The sequence below is a fragment of the Xenopus laevis genome, chromosome 1S (genome assembly GCF_017654675.1).
Source record: "Xenopus laevis strain J_2021 chromosome 1S, Xenopus_laevis_v10.1, whole genome shotgun sequence".
In the NCBI taxonomy this organism is placed as follows: domain Eukaryota; kingdom Metazoa; phylum Chordata; class Amphibia; order Anura; family Pipidae; genus Xenopus; species Xenopus laevis.
This window is the reverse complement of record NC_054372.1, coordinates 154875321-154884427: the sequence shown is the minus strand read 5'-3', so window position 1 is coordinate 154884427 and position 9107 is coordinate 154875321.

The window sequence follows — 9107 nt, the reverse complement described above, 5'->3', positions numbered from 1 at the left end:
ACAACAATCCAAATGCTTATTAATACATGGCACGTGCATGACACATTTTGGCTTGCAGATGCAAATATGCTTAGGCTTTATTAATATAGCTCTGTAAACGATATACAGTATCATGTTATTTCTCCCCATAGTATGTTTCCCATTGAGGATACATATATGTTGAGATAAAGCCAACTGTCCCGTTTTCAGTGGGACAGTCCCTCTTTTGACAGCTCAACCCGCAGTCCAGCATTTGTACTGAAAAGTGCAGACTTTCTCCGCACTGAACAGCCAGAAAAAGATACAAGGTCTCTACTTAATTGGCTTTTGGCAGAGAGCCCAGAACAGCCACCAGGTGCAACTAAGATAATTTTGTAACAATTTTGAGATTATCAAATAAGTAATTATACAATTTAAATAAACAGGTCCCTTGGGAAAAGTTAGACTCACTGTTTAAAAGGCAATTCATCTTCATTAGAATAACTGTAATAACTGAAAAAAAGCACAGAAATATATTCAAACTTTCATAACCTGCCAAATTTTGTAAAATGAACATGGTAATTAGAGGGTGTGACCACAAAAATTGGTGTGGTCAAAAAATTTCACCATTTCAAAATTTCATTAGCAATTTCCTGGGTATTAAAGGGGAAACTGGATTTTAGTTTAATATTATTAAACGTATTCTTACTATTGCATAATATCAGGAGCATGTAATCTGATTAACTATAAAAGTACCTAAAGAAAAGTGACACCAGCAGCCCCCTGCTATACATTGTTCTTGAGCTGTTATATATCTAAAAAATATCTGTATTTCAGAGCTGTTCAAACTCCAAATCAGGAAATAAACTTTTAAAGAGTCTTCACAAAAACATAAAAGAGCAGAGACATAAAAATCTGTATAATAAAAGTCCTTTTAAAACAAATATGAAATCCAATTTCTTTTTTTTTATTGAAGCATTCATAGCTGTTGTAAACTCATTTAAAAATATCAGCTGTCAATCAAATATTGCATGTCCCTCCTCTATGCCTAGGCATAGAGGTGGGGCAAGCAATTACTTTCACTTTCCATTCAGCACTTCCTAGATGTCACTGCTCTCCCTACATTCCCCCAGTTCTCTTCACCATTTAATTGTGTAGCCACGGCATGGGGATGAACATTGGGTCCCCTATTCTGTTGCACAAACAAGATTCTGAGATGATGTCTTAATAACAGTGTCCACAAAATAGCTCCTGCCTGCTTGCTATAAATATGAATTCCCAGACTGATGGAAACAAGCTTCAAATCATTTATATAGTGTAATTAAAGTTCATTTTGCTTGACTAAAATGATAAAATAGGATTTGAAAAATTTTTTTTGGGTGACTGGTCCCCTTTAATGTTACAATTTTATGAATAATGTTAAAAACCCTGTAATTACTAATGTTGCTTTGTTGCCTTCCATAAAAATGACCAAAAGGCAGATTAATGGTCACTAAATTTAGATGCAGCAATGCTTGGAACAGCTGCCAGAAGGTTTCTAGTGTTGAATATCAGGGTATTGTTAGAACGCTCAATAACTCATTCCCTGACCTTTCTATCCAGATGCTATACCATACTCACCTGGTTCATGTTATTGAGTGCTGCCTGGAGAGTCTCTTGTACTTTACAGAGAGGGAAGAGGACGAATACACACTAATAATATTGGCAGGTGCAAACAAGTCCTTCAATCATTACAAAAACTAGGCTTAAAAGGTACAGTGCAGCCAAGTTCTTCTGCATGATCAGAATGTCAAGTCTGCCATTTAAATATGCGTCTATGCCTTTTTACCATGGGGATTTATATCTCATGTCTATATCACAATGTACTTTAAATAAAGCATCATTGAAACATTATAATATTCTGCAGCTGTCTAGTGGTAACTTAATTATTATGCTTTGTGGAGCCATCTACATAGACAGTTGTGGACCCAATCACAGCCCCGGTTTGAGACCAATAACTGTAACAGTGTAAACATCTACCATAAATATGTACATCATTTGTCTCTACCAAAAACACAGTTAAAACCGAGAAGACTGAAAATGACAACTGGCCAGTTCCCCCACCATCTTGCTTTGTTTTTTTAAAATGAAAATGTGCTTTATGTGCACTTTTTTTGTGTATTTTAAAGCATGTATAGGTATGGGAACTGTTATCCAGAATGCTTGGGACCTGGGGTTTTCCAGATAACAGATGTTTCCGTAATTTGGATCTTTATACCTTCTACTAAAAAATCATGTAAACATTAAATAAACTTCTACTAAAAAATCTAAACTCAACAGGCTGGTTTTGCTTTCAATAAGGATGAATTATATCTTAGTGTGGATCAAGTACAACGAATTGTTCTATTATTACAGAGAAAAATTAAATGATTTTTAAAAATTTGGATAAAATGGAGCCAATTTCGTAATTTGGAACTTTCTGGATAATGGGTTTCCGGATAACAGATCCCATACCTGTACTGTATTTGGTTTATTAATGTCAGTTAATTCAGGCTACACATTGAAACAATAAGACCTCCTCTGATGATGCGGGATGGTGGCATGAAATGCATCAGGAGGGAGTAGCTGACATGAGGTATGTAGACAGAGGGAGGATAATGCCTTGTGTTATTTTATGATGCATTGTTTTTGTGAATCAATATGGTTTGATATTATTTGTGTTGATGACTTTGCACTAATAAATGTTTGAGGTGAGTTACTCTGCATGTTCTATATTGATTCATTGCTATATGCTAGTGGACCCATTACACAGTACTCACTTGAAGTCATATATCCATTATTGAGAGATCATTTCTTCTATAACTATATAGGAGTATGTGTACTGTTGCCTGAATACATAACTACTTTGAGCACCCTGAATTTGTAAAGAACAATAGGAAGTCCATATATATATATATATATATATATACAGTCCAGGTGTGTATCCGCACTCTGACTTGTCCAAGTGGGTGCTATATCAAAACATAATAAATAGCGATAAGGAAGATAAGCACTCCAATGTTACTGGTCAATAATCTTTTATTCCACTGTGCATACCTATGTATGCACAGTGGAATAAAAGATTATTGACCAGTAACATTAGAGTGCTTATCTTCCTTATCGCTATATATATATATATATATATATATATATATATATATATATATATATATATATATATATATATAGACAAATACAAGACTCCTCTGCACTCAACCCATTATCAATATATTTAAGACAGCTATAGTCAGGTGATCCCACTGGTGTGGTGTCTAATAAAAGGGCAGCCAAGTATGGAGTTTTACTTTGAAAGCAGCAAGTAAGTTGCAGGTAAAACTTAGTCCCTTTGTAAAATGTATAATGAAGCAATAGAATTCTTAATAAATCAGATGAAAATTAAGCATAGGACTGGCCAGATATGGGATGACTTTGACGTAGTTGGCCAGCTTAAATATATTGCAATATATGGACAAACAATCCCTGTTTTGTTTAAAGGGTAAGGCATTTTTCAGAAAAAGTATGCACAAAATGATTTTTCTTCGACTTCAAAAAACTTAGAAAAATGCTCTCGAAGGTCCACATAAGCTAACATAGTACTTCGGCAGGTTTAATTTGGCGAAGTATTGAAGTCGAAGTTTTTTAAAGAGACAGTACTTCGATTATCGAATGGTCGAATAGTCAAAGTATTTTTACTTTGAATCTAATTCGAAGTCGAAGTCGTAGTAGCCTATTCTAGGTCGAAGTATCCAAAAAATTACTTTTTTTACTTCGAAAATTCCCTCAAATTCCCTCAAATTCACTTTGACCCTTGATATATCTGCCCCACAATGTAACAGGCTTTGTGTGTATTCACAGAAAAGTCCAGGAATACAGTGCTATGGACTATGTGAATACCACTCAGAAATACAAGCACTACAATACAACAGGCTTTGTGCTTCCAGCAATACAGTGATAATTGGTAATACAGCTCCATCGGGGGAATATAATAAAAGTCGCAAAGAGAAAAACAATTCGAACCAATAAGACTAAAAATCCAAATCTTGCAATGTAATATTGTTCCTTAAACTGTTATTGCATTGCAAATTTTAATTGCACATTGCGAATTTTAATTGCGCACTCTTAAGAAGTGCTTGAAGGTGTGATAATCTTTTGGAGCAAACATAATGACTTTTTCTGTAAGAAGTTTTATTACATTTACTGCACATTGGCACAAACTATAAAATTCGCAAGTGGTCTTCCACTGCCGCAAAGGCATAACTTTTCACATTGCGAATGGTTTTTCCGTTACCGACTTTTATTACATTCCCCCAATTGTGTTATGATAATAACTAAGCAATGCACAATGCTCAAAGAAACTTAAAAGAATACATTTAGTGGGATGTCTAGTATAATTGTCTGTTTCATAAATGACTATAATGAGCTAAAGCCAGATAGGAAACAATCAGTGCAGAGCCGCCCTGTATGTATTATTGCCATTTGAGTTCAATTATTCTGTCACTAACAAAAAACAGTCAATTGGCATCTTATGGGCTTGAACTATCTCAAGCTTTTCAAAAATCAGCTGGCTAAAAGGAAGGAAAAGGGAGAACTAAAGCTTGGATGGAACCCTATGTGCCTCCAAAGATGCCCCAGTAGCTCCCCATCTTCTTGCAACCCCAACCTTGACAGTCTACCCTCATAATTTAAGTCTTCTGTCCCTCTAACCAATTTAGTTGCACGTCTCTGCACTCTCTCCAGCTCATTTATATCCCTCTTAAGGACTGGAGTCCAAAAGAAAAGAACTTTCATTTGAAGCAACGTAGAGGGTTCTTCACAGTGAGGACAGTGAGGTTGTGGAATGCACTGCCGGGTGATGTTGTGATGGCTGATTCAGTTAATGCCTTTAAGAATGGCTTGGATTTTTTTTTTGGACAGACATAATATCAAAGGCTATTCTGATACTAAACTCTATAGCTAGTATAGGTATGGGTATATAGAATTTTAATTAAAAGTAGGGAGGGGTGTGTGTATGGATGCTGGGTTTTCATTTGGAGGGGTTGAACTTGATGGACTTTGTCTTTTTTCAACCCAATTTAACTAACTAACTAACTATGTAAAAATTCACTGCACATGCTCTGTGCTGCTGTCACTTACTGAGCTTAGGGACCCACTCACAATATACTGAATATATATAATATAAATGTCACAATACTATGTAAATAATTCCGATTATTGGTACATGGCAGCTCAGAAACCAGCACAATTAGCATCAGAATTTAATAATCAGCCCTGTAGCATCAGCTTATATTACAGACAAACCTCATTGCTTGATTTCTTGCAAAGAACCCTCCTAATCTTAGCATCTCAACAGCTCCTCAAAGTACACTGTGCATGTGTGTCATGTATAAATTTATAAAATACGGCATTCTTACCATATTCATTTTTATGCTTAAGTAGTCCTTTAAATGGCAAAATCTTCTATTTCACCATACAGTAATGGCATTATTATGCAGTGCTTTGCGCTTGAAAAAAATGGTACAGTTATGGGATCTGTTATCCAGAAACCTGTTATCCAGAGAGCTCCGAATTATGAAAAGGCTGCCTCCCATAGACTCTGTTTTATCTAAATAATTACATTTTTTAAAAATGATTTCCTTTTTCTCAGTAATAATAAAACAGTACTTTATACTTGATCCCAACTAAGATATAATTCATCCTTATAGGAAGCAAAGCCTGTTGGGTTTATTTCATTTTTATTCTTCTAGTAGACAAAAGGTATGAAGATCCAAATCTTCCAAATCCCGAGCATTCTGGATAACTGGTCCCATGCCAGTATATATTAAACATTCTAGCGGCACAATATTTATATCTATTGCGATATGTGGAAACCTACATAAAACCTCCTTCAATACAAATCTTGACAATCCTTGAAATACAGTAAATAAAATGTAACTCAGTCTAGAATTAGCATTAAAGCTTTGCTTTCATGAACTTCGAGTGAGTGATTCTTGGCACACTTCTTATGTTCCAACTGCATGATCTGTTCTTAGTGTAGTTTCCTATGAACAGTTTTAGACCTGGCATCTGGTAGCTCAATAGGAATTAGAAACACTATACAGAAGAGCTTATTTAAGTGCTAAACGGCATATATGCCAACCAATCATGTCTTTACTTTCATTTTCCTACTTGCAGTAGACATGATTTTGCAGTTGCATATACCATTTGTATGGGTGTGGAATAATTTTTATATACGATGCATATTGCTGAAGATTGTCATTCGGCAGCAGCTGTAGAATTTAGTAGTCGTAAACCCCCTCCACACACTGGGACTGAAGAGTTTTTACCTTGGTGTTCTGATGTGTTTTGACACAAAACATATGAATGACTTCATTAATCCTGACTATAGATGAGATTAAATTTATAGAGTACTATCCAACCTGCTATAGTCAGGCAGTCATTGCTACAGATTGAAGGGCTTAGATTGAGTTTGATACTGTGCAGTGGGCTAGTTAATGATCTGTTGCTGAAAAGTAAGCCAGGCAGATAGTGTCGCTGAAATCCGTGTTGTGTACTTTATACTGACTATGTGTGATCACTGAAGGATGAAGTACAAGGTCTAAAAATACAGTTGTGACAAGATACATAAAATATGACACACACAGATGGATATGGTCTGTTTCACCTTACAGTTAGGCACTGCTGGGTCTATAAAATGCTCAGTATCTATACATATTAAGCTGTCAGACTGAAGGACATCATCATTTTTTAAGTGGATCCAGATACTAACAAAACTAAAAACAAATAGAATGCATGAACTTCAGTTTCAAGTTGCCTTTCATGTGGCCCCCCAAATGTAACCCCATTGCCACTACTCCCCTGCTATATCTCACCCACACCAAGATGTGTACCCACATACAACAGGTATGGGACCCCTTGTCCGGAAACCCGTTATTACGAATTACTGAATAAATGTCTCTCATACACCCCATTATAAAGTGGATAAAGTACCACCTATTGTAAAATATAAGGAGGAGATCCACGAGGGCGAGTGTTTTTATACAGGTCATGGAACTCTGAGGTTACTTCTAATATCCTCGAATTTGCAAACAAGGGGTACTTTATTTATTATAATACCAAGTTTAACCGAGTCATGTGACAAAAAATTTACATCACTACTCATCGTTTATATCTGATGACATCACTAGTCACTGTTTATAAGGATACAATTTACAAGATATTTATGCCTTTTGTGTATCATAATCAAATAATCCAAATTTTTAAAAATGATTTAGTTTTTCTCTGTAATAATAAAACAATGCCTTGTATTTGATCCCAACTTCCAACCTGGAAGCAAAACCATCCTATTGGGTTTAATTAATGTTTACATAATTATCTAGCAGACTTAAGGTACAAAGATCTAAATTACAGAAAGATCTGTTATGTGGAAAACCCCAGGTCCCGAGCATCCTGGATAACAGGTCCCATACCTGTATTACACAGCAGGGAAGAGGGTGATCTATGAGCTTGTCACTCAAATTATTTCTCCTAGTTTTGCTGTTTTCCAGTGTTACTTTCAGTCCCTCATTTAATCTGACCAGCAAATATAATTCACCTGTGCCAAGATCAAGCATGAATGCCACTTATTTTTTTTAAACCTTTCCTATTTTTCATGATCTGGCCTTTCCCCAAATACATGAAGCATCTCCCCTCACATCACATAGAGCATACACGTACAATATTTTGTATTACAAAATTAAGGGGGTTATTTACTTAAATCCACATTTTCTGATTAATAAAAAAATAAAATCTGACATACTAGAAGCCACGATTTACCCATATTTATCATCAAAAAAAACATGAAAAAATTGGATCCACAAAAAACGTGACTTTTTCAGATTGTTGCACGAAACCTGCAACTTTTTCGTGCAAAAATTCGGAATTTTGCAGATTTGATTTCCCTGAAAAATCTGACTATTTAGTGAAATCGGTGGAAAACCCCAAAATGTTCGGATTATCGTACAAAACCAAGCGCAGATTATAATATCTTCAAATTACAAATAGGACCACTGCCATTGACTACTACCGGACCTCGAAAAGTTGAAGATGGAGTATTTTCAGATTCTGACTTTTTGCATCCTCGGGGTATAAAAAATTTTGAATGATTCATGGGTTTTTTTCCCACAAAAAATTCTGATTTTATAGTAAAAAAATCTGATTTGTTTGAGTTTTTAGCATTCAGACTAAATAATCCCTTTAATGTTTTTTTTGTTTAGAACAACACTTCTTTTTCTTTACAATCCCTCTGTGAAATATGAAACTAAGCATTAATAAGTCAGTAGAAAAAAATATATATATTTTTTATTTATCTCTTTGTATAATAAGGTAGGATGCATGAAGCTAAAAGCATTATACAAATGGCATTTTGTTGACAACCCAATGAATCACTCTGCTCTTACAAACAGACAATGTATGCATCAGGAAAAAATCTTTCTTGCCGCAACAAAATAGATAAATCAACCTGCAAGAGAAACTGAGTGCCAAACCCTATCTTGTATCAGGAACCCCTCCCATAAGAGACAGTCACCTAAAGAGCACACTATGTTCTATATAAAACCAAACTGTTCTGAATTACTAACATTAAGACCTAAGTTTCAAAGAGGTTGTTCACCTTTGAGTTAACCTTTAGTATGATGTAGAGAGTGATATAATTTGCAATTGTTTTTATTTTTTCATTAATTGGGGTTTTTCGATTTATTTAGCCTTTTTTTCAGCAGTTCTCTTGCTTGCAATCTGGTTGCTAAGGTTTAAATTACTTTAGCAACCATGCTTTGCTTTGAATAAGAAACTGGCCTGAATAGAAAGAGGAGTAATAAAAGTAAATAAAAGTGATAAAAAGTAAAACTAACAATACATCTGTAGCTTTACAGAGCAATTGTTTTTTTAGAAGGGGTCAGTGACCCCCATTTAAAAGCTGGAAAGAGTCAGAACTATAAAATTATATATATATATATATATATATATATATATATATATATATATATATATATATATATAAAAAAAAGTAATGAAGACTAATTTAAATGCTACTTCGCATTAGCCATTTTAAAACATACTAAAAGTTACCTTAAAGGTGAACCACCCCTTTAAGAAGT